Raw genomic sequence first — 22447 nt, forward strand, 5'->3', positions numbered from 1 at the left:
TGGCTTCCCCAGGAGCCCCACCTGAGTGGACTCGCTGGGGGGAAGCGCACGGAGGGGCAGAGGACGCTGAATGCTCCGAGGTCAGACCCAGGAAGGTGGAAGCTGTGTGAGCTGTGTGTCCTGAAGACAGGCTGCTCACAGAAAGGCGACTACCCCAGAGTCCTGACTGGCTTCATGGGGAGCAGTTCCAGAGCATCGCCCAGGGACTCCGTGACACCCTACTACTTGACTACATCTCCATGGAGTGTCTGGCCACCAGCCATACAGATAGAACACACAGATCAATCCAATTCTGATTACCTGGAGCAAAGAGAATCTCCTTCAAATGCAGATGGCCCATGGAAACCATGCCCTCTCCCTTATACCACTAGCCTAACCTTCTAGCATTGCTCCTGGGTAGCTCCCAGTTCTAGCGAAGCCCAGAATAGCTGCTTTCCCCAACGACAGGAACATAAGAATGACCATACTGGCTCAGACCAAAGGTCTATCTAGCCCAGTATCATGTCTTCCAACAGTGACCAATGCCAGGTGCCCCAGAGGGAATGAACAGAACAGGTAATCATCAAGTGATCCATCCCCTGTCTCCCATTCCCAGCTTCTGGCAAACAGAGGCTAGGGACACCATTCCTGTTCATCCTGGCTAATAGTCATTGATGGACCTATCCTCCATGAATTTATCTAGCTCTTTTTTGAATCCTGTTATAGTCTTGGCCTTCACAACATTCTCTGGCAAGGAATTCCACAGATTGACTGTGTGTTGTGTGAAAATATACTTCCTTTTGTTTGTTTTAAACCTGCTGCCTATCAATTTCATTTGGTGGCCTCTAGTTCTTGTGTTATGAGAAGAAGTAAATAACACTTCCTTATTTACTTTCTCCACACCAGTCATGATTTTATAGACCTCTATCATATCCCTCCTTAGTCGTCTCTTTTCCAAGATGAAAAGTCCCAGTCTTATTAATCTCTCCTCATACAGCAACCATTCTATACCCCTAATCATTTTTGTTGCCCTTTTCTGAACCTTTTCCAATTCCAATATATCTTTTTTGAGATGTGGCGACCACATCTGCATGCAGTATTCAAGATGTGGGCATATCATGGATTTATATAGAGGCAATATGATATTTTCTGTCTTATTATCTATCCCTTTGTTAATGATTTCCAACATTCTGTTGGCTAAACAATATAGAACGTGCATTTCCTGAGCACACTAATCTCTGCAATAAGAAAGGCCAGAGAGTTCTCGTAAAGAAACAAAATTACAGGAACGCTGAGGGTGAGTACAGCAGCAAAAGGAGCAATGGGTAGTTGTGAGCATCCAAAAGGGAGCCCTCCTCCCTTTAAACAATGGAAGCAGAAATAACGTCTAGCTCCATTAACGCACAAATCTAAATGCCAGATGCGGCTATCTAGCCACTGTGCATGGTACCCACGTTATGCTGCAGTCCCAAACTAGAGCTGTGCAGGAGAAACCCCTGTAGGAACCACTGAAGGCCTAATTATCTCCACACTGCAGTCTGGATTGTTGCTGGTGCAAACCCATGTCTGCAAAATTAGAGGCCATTTTGAATATTTAAGTTCAAAGAGAGTGGCCTTTTGGGCTCCATACTCATTCATATAAGACGTTTAGGAAAACTCATTCTGGTGATCTGATTGGCTAAACACTAGAGCTCCACAAACATATTAAATAAAAGCCTTTCCCCATGCAAATCTTGACTTTTTCATGTTTGAACATGGAATAAACCATCACATTTCATTCAAGACTTTCCAGGCTCTACAAACCAAGTTGCCATCTTTGGATTGGTTCAATCTCCCCCTGGTTGATCTGTGATTTGTTTTGATTTCAATTACATGTGTGACACCCTGGACTCATGGTTCATCTTCATGGTCAAACAACCCCTCTTCCAATCAAGCCAATGTATACTGCACCAAGATTAATGGAACTCACCACTTTTGTTGTGAATATCACCTATTATATGCCATGTCGAACTGGAGCAAGCCAAAAACATGAAAGAAAAATCAATGGATGTGAAACCATACAAGCTGAAATGGACAAAAGAACTTGTTAAACCTCAAATGTATCTGTCTATCTAAGTATAATCACCATAATATCTAGGTGTTACAGACTAGCATCTAATTGTGGGGAGCAAAAATATGGCATAACTCTGCTGATCACTCTCTTGCATAGCACTGCTGATTAGCTAAGAACCATTAAAAACTATTTATTTATCTGGTCCAACTGCCCATCAGAAAATTTAGTAGCCAAACTGCAAGAGGTGATTAATGTGGGGAGAACATCTAGGATTAGCCTCCGTAGCCCTTAATCATGTTGGTGAGCATTTACTCACACAAATATTTTCATTGACTTCAGTGAGATTATTAAATGTTCACTGATATTAGTAAGCATTGAACAATCTAACACCTCAAAAACATTAAGTAGGATCCCCCTTCCACATACACACAGACCCAGACACAGTGTTCCTTGTGCATCTCAATGTAGTTAAAATGAAATCTTGTCCCATTGATCAGTCATGCAATCAATGGGCATCAGAGTGCTAAGACACCATCCAAATAAAGATAATACAAATGGCAATAAAATAGTGCCATTGATTTTAAAATACCCCATTAAAGGCTTAATAAAGTATTCATTAAATGTCTATTAGGATAAACTGAAAGCATTAGGAACAATGGTAACTGGTTATGCAGATTTGCCAGTGTTTTGCAGATCTATCTATCTATCTATCTATTAGCCCATATTCATTTTAATGGATTTCAATTTACCATGCATTGAGTATATTTAGTAAAGAACAGCAGAAACCAGTGGTATCAGAAAGCAGGGTTGCAAAACTGATACTTAAAGCTATGTTCTGAGGCTGTTGGAGGGCCTGATCCAAAGAGCACTGAAATCCATGGAAAGACTCTTATTGACTTAAAAATAAAAAGGCTTTGGATCAGATCTAAAGCAGTGGATAAATATCATAATGAATTTGACGTTAAACTGGCCAGGAAAAGCCTGTCCTGACAAATCAACCTGAGATGCCTCCATTGATAGAGCACAGCTAGGAAGCTCACCATTTGTGTTCTACTGGCTGACTCTTGTTGTTATTGGTAGTTCTTCTACTGTTAGTTCTGCATGATGATGATGACTATTCCAATAGTACCATTGTGGTAGGTGCTGTACATACACATGGTAAGACTCAGTCTCTGCCCCAAATAACCTACAATCTAAATAGACAATCCAGACAAGGGGAGGAAGTAGTCATTAGTATGCCCATTTTACAGATGGAAAACTGAAGCACAGAGACATTATTTAGGCTGTAAGCTCTCTGGAGCAAGGATTGTCTTTTTGTCATATGTGTGTACAGTGAGTAGTACAACTCAGTGAGTGGGGCTTCTTGGCATTACTGGTACAGATAATAAATAGTAATTACATACAAACATCCTTCTTTGTCCATTTTCCATACCTTGCATAGATAGCATGACTATTTATATGCCAGCAGCTTCCCCACATCCAAAATAATACCAGGCAAACCCTGGAAAAAGGCTTGTCTTTTTTTAAAAAAAAGCTGCTAGGTTGTCATCTGATTTATTCTGCACAATGTGATAAAATCAAATGGCAGCTTTACACTGTGTGGCGCAAGAACTGACTTGCAGAGATGTTTGCATAAAGTGCTCTAATCATAAATGCATAACAGGCAAAACCTTTAGAGCAGTGGGATGGGTACCAGGACTCCCTGGTTCTACTCCCAAATTTGCCAGTGGCTTATTCTGTGGCCTTGGATGAGCCTCAAGCTGCCTTTGCCTTAGTTGCTCCCTCTGCACAATGGGGATGATAATACTTTCCAATCCATAGGAGTGTTACAGATTTTAGTTAATGTTTGCAGAGTTCTTGAGGTCATCAGATGAACAGGGCTAACGCGGTGCATCATCAATGTAACATAGCCCAAATTGCTTTTTCTCTCTTTTTAGCTCCTCTCCTTCCTTTGTTATCCTTTCATTTGCCTGCTTTCTCTCTACCCCTTTCCTGCTTTTCTCTCATTGAATAAACTATTGAAAATACTTAGCCCTGTTGCTTTGTGAATTATTAGAGACATTTACCATAGGCCTCCTCATTAATCATTCATGGATGTTTTGTTCTGGGGCTCAGATGTAATTAATGGGCAATTAATATTTAAATATTAACTATTTTTAAAAACCAAGACATCTCTGTTAAGCTCACCCATTGAGAGATAGGAACCAGGGTGAATGAGGCTCACATAAGAAAACCCCAATGTGGACTAGGCAGCCCTTGCTGAACCAGGTTTCTAGGTAACTGAAGGTGAGCCCTGGGAAGTGTAGTGGGAGAGGAGTGCCAGTGAGTTTGGCCATGTACCTAATACCTTGTGTGTGGGTGTTGTATTTCTTGTTATTCCTCCTGAGCCTTACCCAGCTACTTACAGAAACTATGAATAGAAACAGGTACTGGGAGCTAACAGCATGTGATGTCAGGTCTGAGGTTTCAGAGACTTAAATCTTTGGTGGACTTCTTCAGAGTATGAATGGGTGAACCTAAGTGGGTTTAAAGTTGGGTTCATACACCCACTACATGGTAGCTACATGGACTATCCAGTCCTTTTGGATCTCCAGACTGGACTGAAAATCTCCCAAGAGCAGGCTTCCTCCTGGTATCTCAGCATCTCCTGCCCCAGACAGAGCTACATATGCAGAGAAACAGAAAATGAATGATGTATAAATACAGGCAGATCCTCAGCTGGTGTCAGTCAGTGGTAGTTTCATTGACCAGTGTACAGCAGCTGAGGACTGGCTCTATTTCCAAAGAGAACCATATGTCTCAGACAGGGTTCAATCTGGGAGTTCAGTTCATGTTCTCAATGGTTGTTTGGAGTGGTTCTTCCTTTATGAGAACTAGTTTGAAGTCAGGAGTTTTTGGATCCTAGCCCTCATGCTTAACCTCCAAGACCATTAACTAGACTCTTAGCTGGTATAAACTGAAGTAGCTCCATTGACTTCAAGGAGATATGTCTATTTATACCACCTGAGTATATGACCCTGTAATTTTAGAACCTAATCTTACCACAGCCCTCAACTCTCATCCAAGTGGAATGAACACAACAAAAACAAAAATTGAAATTTTCCATGAAACAGAATTTTTTTAAAAAAAAATTCTTTTGGGTAATTGGAATGTTCAGATTCAACAAAATCAAACCATTTCTTTCCATTTTTGATTTTTAAAAAGTAAATGAAATTAAATTAAAAAATACTGAAACAAACGGTCATTTCAAAATGAGAAATCAAAGTTTCCATGTTGATGTGTCAAAACGTACCGTGACATCGTCAAAACACTTTGTTCCAGTTCTTTTTAAACAAAATTTCATCAAAATTGATACATTCCCGTGGAAAGTTTCAATTTTGACAAAACTCATTTTCCAACAGAAAAATATTCTGTCAGCAGATTTTCAATCATCTCTAGTGATAAGGTATTTCCTTTGATCAGTTCTGAATTTTTCACCTTTCTGTTTCACTGCATACCCCCTTGCTCTGGCATTATTAGAAAGAAGATGTGAACAAAAATATGAAGAGAAGAACCCAAATTCGATGCCATTCATTACTTTGTAAGAACACCACTAATTCTATCCCTAGTGGACACAGTCCTCCCCAGAGCATAGCAGCACAGTGGTTTATTCTGATTGGATTAGGTTTCTATTCTAACTTCTCTAGTTGGTAGCCTCTCCTCTCTCATGATCTAATTTAGTAAGAGGTTCCCCAGGCATCTCTTAGTGCACAGAAAGAGTGCTGGTTTAATACACCAACCCCTCTGACAGGAATTCATGTGAGTGGGTTTCACTGTCACCATCTAAAGCATTACTGGAGCTCCGGTAGCCACAGAGATGTGTTTCCGCTTGCATTCTCCTCAGACCCTAATAATTCACATTGTGTGATGTGCAATTCTCCGTCTGTCTCCCCGGTTAGGATGTGTCACCCACTTACAGGCTCTAGCTTTCCCGATGAATAAGAAGTCCAGGCTTGCTCTTATGGTTGCAATCAGGAGCAACTTGTACACCAGTATATACGGTAGCACACAATGGCTGAATAATAGATGCCTGGTGCATTGTGAAGGCCACGTAACCTGATCCCTGTCATGGGGCACATGGACAGATATGTAGCGGAGAAGCTCAAAAGAGGCCAGCCACCCAACAATACAAGACGTGGTCACCTGATATGCCCAAAGGCCATCCCTTGAGCGCAATCTGGTGTCCAGCCAATAGATAGCAGCAGGGAAGAATTGAAAAGCCAGTTTCTTAGAGACCGGCTGACACACACACACACACACACACACACCCATCCAACATTCTGAATTGCAGTTACCATCAGTAAAATGATGTAAAGACAATATTCGTAACACTTTGCCCTTCCCTAGATCTTTCTTTCTGAGCATCTCAGAGCACTTCACAAACAGTGGTGAATTAAGGCTCACAACATCTCCAGTATGGGATGTACTATTACATGGGGAAACTGAGGCAGAAAGAGGCAGTGACTTGCCCAAAGTCACACAGGGAATTTGTGGCAGCCCCAAGGATAGGAACGCAGTTCTGTTGTGTCTTGCTTTGAAGCACTTGCTTTATCCCATCATGCAGGTCTGGGTCTATTCTCTTCAGAGTAAAACGCATTCCACTTCCAGGGAAAATGATTTTTCTAACTTCCAGAACTGCCAGTTTAACCTGGAATCTAAAGATTTTTTGCTTTGTACTTCCTGGTAAACAAAATAACATTATTCAACACCAGGTAAGCCTGCTTAAGAGCAAGACCTGCCTAACCAAACTGCAAAAAACTGTCCAGATAAACTATCCTTCCTTAACATACCTCAATTTCCACCCATCCCAACTGACATTTCACTCCTCCCATACGTCCCATTCAGCAACAAGCGTAGTAACATAATGTGCACACCACATTCCTCACTATGATGCAAAACCTCAACCCTGAGCCCAGCAAAATTACCAGGCATGTCTATTAAGCATGTCTGTTAACCCTAACCCTAACCTAACCCGAGCACTACTGAAGTGTAGGAGGGTGACTTACCGGATTTGTTTTTGAAGTTGGGAAACATTTGGCTCCTTTTTTATTGCCAGTTTTCATGGCTCTCTGCACATCCTGCTTCAAATAGAAGCATCAAAATTCTGCAGGTAAGGCTGTTCCCAAGGTATTGCCAGCTTGGTCAGAAATTTCATGACAAGCCAGTTTTGGGGATTTTACTGGTCTCATGTGCAGGCCCTAGAGATTCAGACATTTGAGAGAAGCAATCAGTGTTCTGGACAATTAACTAAGACAAAGCTCCAGGCCTGCAGTGCAGACCAAGGAAGCTCTGGATTGGGTTCCCTGAAGAGAAGGGAAGGTTTGCCCAGTCCAGCTTGGTAGCACTTCATCTGGACTCTGATCATTTGGTAACCTAAAATTCCTTAAGTTGAGGCACTTGGGGATCATCTCCATTCCACTAAGGCCCCATTATGCCACGCTGGCCAGGTAGAGGGGGCTGAAAGAGCTCCTGGGAAATACCCTTGTGTTAGGGGGATCCTGCACTGCTGTTGAGCTGCTAAAGCAGCCCTCTGCTGGCCCCGCTCCCAGCCACTGCCTCAGCAGCATATATGAGGCAGGCCAGGGGGCAAAGTGAAGGCAGAGAGAGGGTTTGGCCAGGGTACAGTGCATTCCAGTTATTCGCTGCTTCCCACAGCCCAAACAAAACAGAGCATAAGTTAGAGCAGCCCTGAGGCCACTCTGACAGTAAAGTGAGGATTTTTAAAGTGGCCCCCTATCCCATCACCCTCTCCTATTTGTATGTTCAGCTCAGGGACAGACTGACAGAGAATTAGGACCAGAAATTGCATAGTGAGCTACATTCTGGTAACTAGAAGCTTTGTTGATCACATCCTTTCACCTGGAGCAAACAATCTTTTCTGTCCCTAATGTCTCTGATTCCCTAGGGCTGTACCAGTTTTAGGGCCAAATTCCAGTCGCTGAGGTGCCAAAGGCAATGCTGTTTATTTTGTCACATTCACTGGGTACCTGGCCTTCCTTGCTTTCCGGGTGGAGCAATTGGGCAGCAGTGAGCATGCCAGCCTGGGACTCCAAAGAGTCAGGTTCAAGTCCTTCCTCCACCGCAGATGCCTATGTGACCTTGAGCAAGTTGCTTAGCCTCTGTGTGCCTCAGTTACCCACCAAGACAATGGGGATAACAGCACTGCCCTGCCTCCTGGGCATGTTGTGAGGGTAAATACATTGTGAGTTGCTCAGATACAAGTACCTCAGCTGACTGCACAGACAGAGGGGCTCAGGGAGTGAAAAAAAACAGGAAGTCCCAAGGGATTGAATGCATCAGTAAGCACAGACTGTCTGATGTGGCGTCTTTCACACTGCTTAACTTCACCATCACAGCACTGCCTGTGCAGAGCGCTGCGACAAGGCTGAGGGTGGCTCATGCACATCTGTACCTCACCACTGTATGCCAGTCACAGCTGGTGGCATTTAAGAAAGCAGTTCCAGCTGCAGGAGACCATCGCCTCCGAATCGGGAGCGAGGCTCAGTGAAATTAGAATAAAAATCAACAGTGTTGGCTGTGACAGGAAGCAAGGGGTCCTGCCCCCGGGAGGAAGTGAGGGGAGAGGTCGGAGGGGGCTGAATGGCAGAGGTAATTATACCCTGTCAGTATCACTCTGTCTTTTACTAAATCCTGATCCAGCACCAAATTCTTCTCCATTTCTTTTCTTGGGACAGTGTAATAAACCTTTCCACTCAATGTGAGGGCTGGGACAGGCCAGATGGGGGCAGGGGCTAACCCTAATAATACCTTTCCCCCACTCTGCAAGTTAACAAGTATTAAAACTCAGCCCCTGGCCCTCCTCCAAAGCCAGCAGCTCATACTTCCATCTGCTCAGGGGGCTTTAATCGGTACCTGGTCTTGACATGCTCACCATATTGCTAGCAACCCCCAGCTCTGGTACGTGTTAGCTTTCAGTAATTACTGTGTACAGCTATTCTCCACAGCCACAGCCCTGACAGCAGGCGGTTGGCTCTCCTCAGGGAGGAGATGAAAAGCCTTTCCTGGACAGGTTTGCTGTAGGCAATCCCAATCTCTCCTCCCAACACACAGATCCAGACACACACCCCACCCCAGGCTCCAGGGCAACAGCAGCAGCAATCAGGCCAGACAGGGGCGGGGAATGGAGTCTGGGGCTTAGGAGGTCATGTGACTGTCAGCTGTCAAGCAGGAGAGGGCTGATCCTGCAATTACCTGCTTTCTTTCTGTTGGAACACAGGGCAAATATTAAAGCTAGAGATGAATTATGGCCGGAGAGCTTGAAGGGATAAATTGTTGCTCTTAAGCACTCCCCTTTTCTGTGCCTCTTTCCCTGCATCCCTTCTCCACCCCACCCCCTTCCCCCACCTGGGTGTTGTTTCACTTTGGCACGTGGTTCAAAATCCTGAGCGCCAATATGGGGAGTAAAAATAAATAAATGATCAGTGGTGAACAGCAGAGCTGCCAACTCTCACAATGTTATCATGAGTTTCGTGATAGTGGGTTATATCTTAGAGTCCCAGCTCCTGGAGTTAAGGGGGTTACCTGAGAATCTTAATTTGCATTGAAAACATGACCTGAGTGCACCGTAAAGGCTCACAACGCAGAATGCAAAGAAGAACGCCACATTTTAAAAATCTCATGATTTTAATCCCGTCTCATGATTTCTGAATGCTTGGGACTGGCAGCACTGCACAAGGAATCCCTGTGTGTCTGAATCGATAGCATTCAAAGGTACCAGAAATGGGCTTGGAAGGATTAGATTTTTAACGGTAAATGTGAGTAAGCTTTGATTCACCACACACACACAAACCAATGAAAACATATTTCCATTGCTACTAACAGAAGTGTATTGGTAGGCAAAGTACAAAAAATGCTGCTTAAGGACTTAGCAGAATTCAATTTAAGGATATTTTCTTTGCACATTTTGCTATGTGATGTTGACAAGTTGCATTCTAACAGTTACAAAGCTTTAACTTTTTGAATCTCAACATCCTTTTTCATTAAATAATTGCTGTCTGACCGCTGCCCATAATTTCCCATAACTGAAAATTTAAATCGATAAAAATAGATAAAATTGCTCAAAAATGAACATTGATTATTTGCTGTTGTTATAAAAAATTCAAAATGGAATTCTGCCAAGCCTAATCATAAGTTATCCTGTGCTGGATGGGCAACATCTGGGACCAGAGATAAGAAAGGTTCTAAATGCCAAGGGCAATACTGTGCCCTCAGCATCAAGCATACAACTCCCATCAGTGCCAGCAGGTGCCTGGTGTACCCATCCAAGAGCCAAGCTTGGCTCAAAGGAAAGAGAGGAATTGTTTGGGGAGGGGGGACGAAAGGAGTACAGTTTGTAGCAATGAGATGGACTGAGCAAGGGCACATGCAGGCTATGTTAACAGTGACTGAGTTAGGCTCTGCAATAGTCTCCCAATGACACCCTATTGTTTTCTCTTTTTAAGACCAGAACAGAAAAAGCACTAGAGAATATAATATAGGGCACAATCTTTATTGGCTGGGTGCATGGCCAAGATAAGCTACAGAAACAGGTCTTCTCTGTCCTCCGTTTCTGTCATTCTAGGAAAATCCCAGTGACGCGATATTTTTAAAGCTATTTCAATGCTTGTCTCATTGTTTCCTTGTGCCCCCCTGTTGGTTTGTTGTATCAGTGACATTCCCCTGGTGTTATCTGGACTGGTGATCTGCTAGGTCACTCCAATCCTTGACTCTGGGAGCCAGCCTTACCTTGCTCTGCTGTAAGAATCCCCACTCCTGGGCTGTTCTCACCCACGGCCTCTGGCATGTAAGCTGCTCCTTGGATTGTGCAACCGGATGACACTAGCCCATATCTCCGGTCCCAGATACAAACGTAGGAACCTCCATCTTGCAGTGTCCAGTTATGCCTGCTGGATGATGCAAGCTTTCTGAGTTTGTCAAATTAACAAAGAAATTGATATGTACCAGGCTTGTTATGCCCAGGGGAGTCTCTGACACGCTTCAGACCTAACGCACTGCTTCAGGATATGGAGGTAGATATTACCATATCTGAGGTAGAAGCGAAACTCAAACAGCTTAATGGGACTAAATCGGGGGGCGCAGATAATCTTCATCCAAGAATATTAAAGGAATTGGCACCCGAATTTGCAAGCCCCTTAGCAAGAATTTTTAATGAATCTGTAAACTCAGGGGTTGTACCATATGATTGGAGAATTGCTAACATAGTTCCTATTTTTAAGAAAGGGAAAAAATTGATCCGGGTAACTATAGGCCTGTTAGTTTGACATCTGTAGTGTGCAAGGTCTTGGAAAAAATTTTGAAGGAGAAAGTAGTTAAGGACATTGAAGACAATGGTAAATGGGACAAAATACAACATGGCTTTACAAAAGGTAGATCGTGCCAAACCAACCTGATCTCCTTCTTTGAGAAAGTAACAGATTTTTTAGACAAAGGAAATGCAGTGGATCCAATTTACCTAGATTTCAGTAAGGCGTTTGATACCGTGCCACATGGGGAATTATTAGTTAAATTGGAAAAGATGGGGATCAATATGAAAATTGAAAGGTGGATAAGGAACTGGTTAAGGGGAGACTACAGCGGGTCCTACTGAAAGGTGAACTGTCAGGCTGGAGGGAGGTTACCAGTGGAGTTCCTCAAGGATCAGTTTTGGGACCAATCTTATTTAATCTTTTTATTACTGACCTCAGCACAAAAAGTGGGAGTGTTCTAATAAAGTTTGCAGATGATACAAAGCTGGGAGGTATTGTTAATTTAGAGAAGGACAGGGATACCATACAGGAGGATCTGGATGACCTTGTAAACTGGAGTAATAGTAATAGGATGAAATTTAATAACGAGAAGTGTAAGGTTATGCATTTAGAGATTAATAACAAGAATTTTAGTTTTAAGCTGGGGACACATCAATTAGAAGTAACAGAGGAGAAGGACCTTGGAGTATTGGTTGATCATGGGATGACTATGAGCGTGATATGGCTGTGAAAAAAGCTAATGCGGTCTTGGGATGCATCAGGAGAGGTATTTCCAGTAGGGATAAGGAGGTTTTAGTACTGTTATACAAGGCACTGGTGAGACCTCACCTGAAATATTGTTGTCATAAATATAAAGGGAAGGGTAAACCCCTTTGAAATCCCTCCTGGCCAGGGGAAAGCTCCTCTCACCTGTAAAGGGTTAAGAAGCTAAAGGTAACCTCGCTGGCACCTGACCAAAATGACCAATGAGGAGACAAGATACTTTCAAAAGCTGGGAGGAGGGAGAGAAACAAAGGGTCTGTGTGTCTGTCTATAGTCTGTCTTTGTCGGGGATAGACCAGGAATGGAGTCTTAGAACTTTTAGTAAGTAATCTAGCTAGGTATGTGTTAGATTATGATTTCTTTAAATGGCTGAGAAAAGAATTGTGCTGAATAGAATAATTATTTCTGTCTGTGTATCTTTTTTGTAACTTAAGGTTTTGCCTAGAGGGGTTCTCTATGTTTTTTAATCTAATTACCCTGTAAGATATCTACCATCCTGATTTTACAGGGGGGATTTCTTTATTTCTATTTACTTCTATTTTTATTAAAAGTCTTCTTGTAAGAAAACTGAATGCTTTTTCGTTGTTCTCAGAACCAAGGGTTTGGGTCTGTGGTCACCTATGCAAATTGGTGAGGCTTTTTATCCAACATTTCTCAGGAAAGGGGGGGTGCAAGTGTTGGGAGGATTGTTCATTGTTCTTAAGATCCAAGGGTCTGGGTCTGTAGTCACCTAGGCAAATTGGTGAGGCTTTTTACCAAACCTTGTCCAGGAAGTGGGGTGCAGGGTTTTGGGAAGTATTTTTGGGGGAAAGACGCATCCAAACAGCTCTTCCCCAGTAACCAGTATTAGTTTGGTGGTGGTAGCGGCCAGTCCAAGGACAACGGGTGGAATATTTTGTACCTTGGGGAAGTTTTGACCTAAGCTGGTAAAGATAAGCTTAGGAGGTTTTTCATGCAGGTCCCCACATCTGTACCCTAGAGTTCAGAGTGGGGGAGGAACCTTGACAACTGTGTGCAGTTCTGGTCTCCCATATTTAAGAAGGATGAATTCAAACTGGAACAGGTACAGAGAAGGGCTACTAGGATGATCCGAGGAATGGAAAACTTGTCTTATGAAAGGAGACTCAAGGAGCTTGGCTTGTTCAGCCTAACTAAAAGAAGGTTGAGGGGAGATATGATTGCTCTCTATAAATATATCAGAGGGATAAATACCAGAGAGGGAGAGGAATTATTTAAGCTCAGTACCAATGTGGACACAAGAACAAATGGATATAAACTGGCCACCAGGAAGTTTAGGCTTGAAATTAGACGACGGTTTCTAACCATCAGAGGAGTGAAGTTTTGGAATAGCCTTCCAAGGGAAGCAGTGGGGACAAAAGATCTATCTGGCTTTAAGATTAAACTCAATAAGTTTATGGAGGAGATGGTATGATGAGATAACATGATTTTGGTAATTAAATATTCATGGTAAATAGGCCTAATGGCCTGTGATGGGATGTTAGATGGGGTGGGATCTGAGTTACCCAGGAAAGAATTTTCTGTAGTTTCTGACAGGTGAATTTTGCCCATATGCTCAGGGTTTAGCTGATCGCCATATTTGGGGTCAGGAAGGAATTTTCCTCCAGGGCAGATTGGAAGGGCCTGGAGGTTTTTCGCCTTCCTCTGTAGCATGGGGCACAGGTCACTTGCTGGAGGATTCTCTGCTCCTTGAAGTCTTTAAACCACGATTTGAGGACTTCAATAGCTCAGACATAGGTGAGAGGTTTTTCGCAGGAGTGGGTGGGTGAAATTCTGTGGCCTGCGTTGTGCAGGAGGTCAGAGTAGATGATCATAATGGTCCCTTCTGACCTTAGTATCTATGAATCTATAAAATGTATTAACTATTGTCAGGGTTCCGTCCTCACTCTGAACTCTCGGGTACAGATGTGGGGACCAGCAGGAAAGACCCCCTAAGCTTATTTTTACCAGCTTAGATTAAAAACTTTCCCAAGGCACAAACTTCACCTTGTCTTTGAACAGTATGCTGCCATCACCAAGTGATTTAGACAAAGAACAGGGAAAGGACCACTTGGAGTTCCTATTTCCCCAAAATAGCCCCCCTAGCCCTTACACCCCCTTTCCTGTGGACGCTTGAGACTAAAAATGATGAACACAAACCAGCCTTGGATTTTTAAGACCCAAAAAACCCAATCAGATTCTTAAAAAACAGAACTTAATTAGAAGAACAAAAAAAGATAAGAGAACAACTCCGTAAGATCAGAATGGAAGATAATCTTACAGGCAGACAGATTCAAAACAGAGAATCCCTCTTGGCAAAACCTTAAGTTACAAAAAGACACAAAAACAGGAATACACATTTCCTCCAGCACAGTGAATTTCACAAGCCAAAACAAAGAAAACCTAATGCATTTTCTAGCTAGATTACTTTCTAACTTTACAGGAGTTGGAGGGCTTGCACCCTTGATCTGTTCCCGGCAAAGGTATCACACAGACAGACAAAAGCCTTTTTCCCCCATCCAGATTTGAAAGTATCTTGTCCCCTCATTGGTCATTTTGGGTCAGGTGCCAGTCAGGTTACCCGAGCTTCTTAACCTTTTACAGGTAAAAGGACTTTGCCTCTGGCCAGGAGGGATTTTATAGCACTGTATACAGAAAGGTGGTTACCCTTCCCTTTATATTTATGACAACTATAAAGATAGATTTTAAGTGATTATAAGTCAAAGCACAAGAAGCCTGATTTGATCAAATGAAATAAAAGCAAAACGCATTCCAAGCTGATCTTAACACTTTCAGTGCTCTTACAAACTTAGATGCTTCTCACCACAGGCTGGCTGGTTGCACTTCAGCCAGGCTCTCCCCTTTGATCAGCGCTTCAGTCACTTGGAGGTGATGTCTGTAGATGGAGGTGGAAGAGAGAGCCAGCATGGCAAACATCTCTCCTTTTTATCATGTTCTTTCTTCCCTCTTGGCTTTGCCCCATCCCCCCTTCAGAGTCAGGTGAGCATTACCTCATCGTAGTCCCAAACTGACCAAAGGAAGGGGGGTGACTCCCTCGAGAGTGCAACATATCCTTTGTTGCTGCCTAGGCCAGTGTCCTTTGTTCCTGTAAGGCTGGGCTGTGTTTGTCTCATACATACCCTGATGAGGTGTGAACTGCCCCTCTGCTCTTTGAGAGTTTTTGCCTGGGCTTGTTTTAAGCCATGAGGACACATTTTGAGCCTCATAACTATATACATGAAATTACAACCTATAACATTACTATAACAACGCTCCATGCATCCTGAGCCTTCTGAAGAAACCCGACAGGACAAACATGCATTAGATACCACACAATCATATTATAAGGATGAACATGGAGGTGCAGGGTGGGACTGGAACACATGACTTACGAGGAGAGGCTGAGGGAACTGGGATTGTTTAGTCTACGAAGAGAAGAATGAGGGGGGATTTGATAGCTGCTTTCAACTACCTGAAAGGGCGTTCCAAAGAGGATGTATCTAGACTATTCTCAGTGGTAGCGGATGACAGGACAAGGAGTAATGGTCTCAAGTTGCAGTGGGGGAGATTTAGGTTGGATATTAGGAAAAACTTTTTCACTAGGAGGGTGGTGAAACACTGGAATGCATTACCTAGGGAGGTGGTGGAATCTCCTTCCTTGGAAGTTTTTAGGGTCAGGCTTGACAAAGCCCTGGCTGGGATGATTTAGTTGGGGATCGGTCCTGCTTTGAGCAGGGGGTTGGACTGGATGACCTCCTAAGGTCCCTTCCAACCCTGATATTCTATAATTCTATGATTCCCGAGATACAGAGTGTCACAGTATCCATCTGTTGTCTCTTGTCTTAGACTTAGATTGTAAATTCTTCACCACGGGGACAGTCTTTTTGCTATGTATTTGTACAGTACCTAGCACAGCAGATCCCAGATTTATAATAGGGGCCTCTAGGCACTACCCCACTAGGAATAAATAATAATAGCAATGGCACTGTGATGGGATGTGCACCCCGCACCAGCCCTGATAGGGTTAATGAGGGCCAAAGAGGCCAACTAGATTACCTGGCATCACCTCTATGAGGGAGGGCCTGGTTTAATTAAGAGGGAAGCCTAGCTGGGGAAGGGCTGGGCCAGCAGTCTAAAGCCAGGAGATTGAAAGCAGAAGAAGGCTGAAAAGGAAGGAGGCTGCAGTCACTCCCTGGGAGGTCATCAGGACAAGGAGGCAGTCCAGGGGAAGAGTAAGCCCTGAGATCCTGCCCTGGAGTAAGGAGTCTAGCAAGAGGCTAGGATGGGGTGAAGTAGCCACAGGGAATTGAATAGACTCCTGTGGTAAACCCAGAAACGGGCAAGGGAAGAAAGAGAGGCTGGGTAAGAGGGAGCTCAGAGAAACAACAACAGGGACAGGGACTGAGCAGACCTGCATTGCTGCTTATAGGGTCTCTGGGCCAGAAGCTGGTGTAGTGGGGAGGACCAGGCTCCCCTGCCAGCCACTGGGATAGTGGCACAGAGCTGGGGCAAAGCACCACCCAGAGAAAGCATCTGGAGAGTGGTCCTGTTGGACTCGGTAACCAAGGAAGGGGTGTATTAATGGGGGCAAGTTATGGGAAGAGAGACTATCACAGAGTGAGCAGTGAGCAGAAGAGGGCAACCGATGCTGGGAGAGCTGCTTTCCCAGCTCTCGTCACGTGAAGGTGCACTAGCAGTGAGAGGGAACCCCATTACAGGTACATTGCTAAACTGCTTTTATGTCCCTTGGTTTTCATCAATTGGCACCAGGATGGAATGCAGGTCATTATTTCATGGGCACATTGCCTGGTGATTACACTTTATTCCTGCAGTGCTGGCTGCTCACACCTGGGTCTCAGCACTGGTTTTCATTTGGGCTATTGAAAAACAGTTCTAGATGATGGAAGGCTGGCCCTGTGGTTAGGGCACTAGCCTGGGACTCGGCAGACCTAGATTCAATTCCCTGCTGTGCCACAGACTTGCTTTGTGACCGTGGGCAAGTCCCCTAGCCTCTCTGTGCTGGAGTTCCCAATCTGTGCAATGTGGATAACAGCACTGCCCTGCCTCCTGGAGTGTGGGAGATAAATACACTAAAGATTGTGAGGTGCTCAGCTACCATGGCAATGGTGGCCAGATGAGTCATAGAGACACCTGCTGTGAATTCAACAGAAAGAGCCCAGGCTTTGCCTTGGGAGTTTGCTACCTTGCTGAAAATTCAAATTCCTAAGAGCAGCCTGAAAATCCAGCTTCCCAAATCTGTCACCAAACCAGTGAAGAAATACACCCAAGGTGTCTAGCCCAGGTAGTGCTAATGTCTAAAGGACAAGGACCCTATGGGCAGAGCTCTTCATCCAGCTTCTGGTTTACTTCCTGCAGATACTGGTAAGTCACTTTTGATTTCTTTCTCTTGCACTGCGATGGCAAGGGCCACCATGAACAGTGGACTGTAGATCGCAGCTGGTGGCTGTAGAGGAGATGTCAACAAGCAGAAGAGCCTTCCTTTTTGTCTTTATTCCTATGGGAGGTTTCTGTTGAGGTGCCTGTCCCTTTGGCAAGAGGATAGTTAGCTTCGGCATGCACATGGAAACCTTCTCGAACCCCCGCTGACAGTGGAGCTTATCTTTTCTTATCTTCACTTCTCAGAGGCATGCAGGAGGCAGCTGGACCTTACCAGGATGGATTGGAAGGAATGAAAGAAACCCTGGAGCAGCTACAAACCCTGACTCCCAAGGTACATGAAGGTGCATTAATCTACTGCGTTTGATCCAATATGGGTGTCATTTAGATGATGGCCCATGTAGGAGTCATAGCTTTATAATCCCTGACGCTGAAACTGACTGGAGACAAGTCTTTGCACAAAAGCCCTATGGGTGTCAATGGTAGGGCTGTGCCCATGCCACTGTATTTATGCTAAAGCAATGAATCCTCAATCACAGCCTCCTGTCCTACTGCATGTCCTTTGTCCTGCAATTTGGGCCCTGCAGGAGAAATAGCACCTCAGAACATATGTAATGGGGCATCCCAAAGGGGACAAATTCCTGGTGCAAGTGCTGGAGGAACCAGCTAGGGGCAGAGCTCTTCTTGACCTGCTGCTCACAAACCGGGAAGAATTAGTAGGGGAAGCTAAAGTGGATGGGAACCTGGGAGGCAGTGACCATGAGATGGTCAAGTTCAGGATCCTGACACAACGAAGAAAGGAAAGCAGCAGAATACGGACCCTGGACTTCAGAAAAGCAGACTTTGACTCCCTCAGGGAACTCATGGGCAAGATCCCCTGGGAGAATAACATGAGTAGGAAAGGAGTCCAGGAGAGCTGGCTGTATTTTAAAGAATCCTTATTGAGGTTACAGGGACAAACCATCCTGATGTGTAGAAAAATAGTAAATATGGCAGGCGACCAGCTTGGCTTAACAGTGAAATCCTTGCTGATCTTAAATACAAAAAAGAAGCTTACAAGAAGTGGAAGATTGGACAAATCACCAGGGATGAGTATAAAAATATTGCTCAGGCATGCAGGAGTGAAATCAGGAAGGCCAAATCACACCTGGAGTTGCAGCTAGCAAGAGATGTTAAGAGTAACAAGAAGGGTTTCTTCAGGTATGTTAGCAACAAGAAGAAAGTCAAGGAAAGTGTGGGCCCCTTACTGAATGAGGGAGGCAACCTAGTGACAGAGGATGTGGAAAAAGCTAATGTACTCAGTGCTTTTTTTGCCTCTGTCTTCACGAACAAGGTCAGCTCCCAGACTTCTGCACTGCGCAGCACAGCATGGGGAGGAGGTGACCAGCCCTCTGTGGAGAAAGAAGTGGTTTGGGACTATTTAGAAAAGCTGGACATGCACAAGCCCATGGGGCCGGATGCGTTGCATCCGAGAGTGCTAAAGGAGTTGGCGGATGTGATTGCAGAGCCATTGGCCATTATCTTTGAAAACTCATGGCGATCGGGGGAAGTCCTGGACGACTGGAAAAAGGCTAATGTAGTGCCCCTCTTTAAAAAAGGGAAGAAGGAGGATCCTGGGAACTACAGGCCAGTCAGCCTCACCTCAGTCCCTGGAAAAATCATGGAGCAGGTCCTCAAAGAATCGATTCTGAAGCACTTAGAGGAGAAGAAAGTGATCAGAAACAGTCAGCATGGATTCACCAAGGGCAAGTCATGCCTGACTAATCAAATTGCCTTCTATGATGAGATAACTGGTTCTGTGGATGAAGGGAAAGCAGTGGACGTGTTGTTCCTTGACTTTAGCAAAGCCTTTGACACTGTCTCCCACAGTATTCTTGCCAGCAAGTTAAAGAAGTATGGGCTGGACGAATGGACGATAAGGTGGATAGAAAGCTGGCTAGATTGTCGGTCTCAACGGGTAGTGATCAATGGCTCCATGTCTAGTTGGCAGCCGGTATTAAGTGGAGTGCCCCAAGGGTCGGTCCTGGGGCCGGTTTTGTTCAATATCTTCATAAATGATCTGGAGGATGGTGTGGATTGCACCCTCAGCAAGTTTGCAGATGACACTAAACTGCAAGGAGAGGTAGATACGCTGGAGGGTAGGGATAGGATACAGAGGGACCTAGACAAATTGGAGGATTGGGCCAAAAGAAATCTGATGAGGTTCAACAAGAACAAGTGCAGAGTCCTGCACTTAGGACGGAAGAATCCAATGCACCGCTATAGACTAGGGATCGAATGGCTCGGCAGCAGTTCTGCAGAAAAGGACCTAGGGGTTACAGTGGACGAGAAGCTGGATATGAGTCAACAGTGTGCCCTTGTTGCCAAGAAGTCCAATGGCATTTTGGGCTGTATAAGTAGGGGCATTGCCAGCAGATTGAGGGACGTGACCTTTCCCCTCTATTCGACACTGGTAAGGCCTCATCTGGAGTACCGTGTCCAGTTTTGGGCCCCACACTACAAGAAGGATGTGGAAAAATTGGAAAGAGTCCAGCGGAGGGCAACAAAAATGATTAGGGGACTGGAACACATGACTTATGAGGAGAGGCTGAGGGAACTGGGGATGTTTAGTCTACGGAAGAAAAGAACGAGGGGGGATTTGATAGCTGCTTTCAACTACCTGAAAGGGGGTTCCAAAGAGGAGGGCGCTAGACTGTTCTCAGTGGTAGCACATGACAGAACAAGGAGTAATGGTTTCAAGTTGCAGTGGGGGAGGTTTAGGTTGGATATTAGGAAAAACTTTTTCACTAGGAGTGTGGTGAAACACTGGAATGAGTTACCTAGGGAGGTGGTGGAATCTCCTTCCTTAGAAGTTTTTAAGGTCAGGCTTGACAAAGCCCTGGCTGGGATGATTTAATTAGGGATCAGTCCTGCTTTGAGCAGGGCGTTGGACTAGATGACCTCCTGAGGTCCCTTCCAACCCTGATATTCTATGATTCTATGATCCTCCCCACACTGGCCCTGAGAGGATCAATTAGGCCAATTAACCTACAGGCTGCACTGAGAGGAAGACCTGGGAGGGTTGAGACGTAATTGCCGACTGCACTCAGCTGAGAAGGAACAGGCAGGGCAAGTATAAAGCCAGGTAGCTGGCAACAGAAAGGGGCTGCAGGGGAGTAGTCTGCAGTCACTCCCTGAGAGGGGGGTGCTTCGGCTGGGAAACCCAGAGATGAGGGAAGCCAAGAGGGAGAGCTGTGAAGTAAGGCGTCCAGGGGAAGAGCAACATGGTCTGGGAGTGAGAAGGCCACTGTTGCTAGAGACAGAGTCCCTGGACTGGAACCCGGAGTACACGGCAGGCCAGGTTCCTTTACCAGCCAGTGGAGGGGTGGCATGGTCAGAGCAGTGAAGGGAAGACTGCCATTTGGTATAGCAGGACTTTGATACCCATGGAAGGGGAAACATGCATAGTGACCTGGCTTGAGGGGCAAGTCATGAAGATGGTTGCACAGGGTGTGAGAGGACACCAGGAGAGTCACCACCAGAGGAAGGTGCAACACCTGGCTGGATCTAACCCCCAGAGTGACCAGGAGGAGATGTCACTAGCAGTGAGTGGACCCCATGACACCATGGTATGCTTTTTTATGCCACTGTAATATTCTGTATTTATCCACAGAGGAGGCATGGCACAGACAGTGGCAATGCAAGCTTGTCCCACTCTGCCTTTCATGTTTGTCTTAATCCTGCTCTGGAGTGACCTCCTCTAGGAGATCCTAGCTCTCCTTGGCCCATTTGGTCTTTGATCTTACTATTGAGACATCCAACAAGGGGCCAATTATTGCCTGTGGTGGCGATGTGGGCTCCTGCCCACTAGAAACTGGGCTGATACCACCTGATCCATGGTGGGCAGTGAAGAATTTACTAGGATAGAGGTGGGATCTGAAACTGTATGGACCATTTAAGTCTCCTTCTGCCTGAAATGATCCTAGCAATGTCTCACTTATTGTCCCACCAAATGTGGAATTCCTCTCCTTTCGGTAGTTTGATAATTTTTAGAGCCAGCAACAAGTTTGGGCAGCTAAAATTTCATTAAAATCCCATAATAGTGTCCAGAAATTGTCCTTGAGAGTAAATCCCACTTAAATAAATATACCATTAAAACACTTTAAGGAACGTTGTAGGAGTGCATGGCCATCCTTCGCCGTCTGTCTCTGAGGGAGGCCACACCTCTTCGCTGTCATGCACCTATAAAGGTGATCTCAACTGGGGGGAAATTAGCTGCTTCTAGTGTTCAGGTCCTCTGCCAGACAGAGCAATAAAAAGTCCAGGAGCCAAGGCCCTCAGGGCGGGGCACCAAACAGTCAGGGGCTCTGGCCTGGAGTAGGACAGAGCAGCAAAGGGTCTATCATCCTAGCTCTAGCAGACCATAGACTAGCGCAGACCTCCTGGCCTGAGGTTGGGAGGCTGCCACCCCAGGGGTGGGGCAGCAAGGGATAGGGGGACCCAGGCCTACCCGACTCAACTGGGTTGCAGCCCAGGGCCCTAACAGTGGCAAAGTGTTCTGCCACTGGGGTCATCAGGGAGTCAGGTCAACATGTTGTTGCTGATCTGCAGGGAGCCACATAGCTAAACTACTGTTTATGGGCTACTTCCTACATCCCTGGAGTTTGGTACCTCCATGCCGTGGGTGTCCTCCGTCTCCCCGGGGTCGGTGGTGAGCAGCAGCCCTAGCAGCTCATCATGTCTCAGCCAGCTGGTGAATCAGGGAGCTCTGGCCAGTCCTCACGCAGCAGCTCCTCAGCATCTCGGTGAGGTGAGGGCCCTGGGAGCTCTGGCCAGGCCTCAGTACGGCAGAGGTCCTCTGCGGGCTGCAGCAGCAGATTGGATGCATCTGTCTCACTCAGTGGCTCCCACCCAACTGTGAGTCCTGCCCTTTATACTTCCTTTTCCTGTGTTGCCCTTCCACTTACGGTGGGCA

Source organism: Lepidochelys kempii, chromosome 9, assembly GCF_965140265.1.
Source record: "Lepidochelys kempii isolate rLepKem1 chromosome 9, rLepKem1.hap2, whole genome shotgun sequence".
NCBI classification, from domain to species: domain Eukaryota; kingdom Metazoa; phylum Chordata; order Testudines; family Cheloniidae; genus Lepidochelys; species Lepidochelys kempii.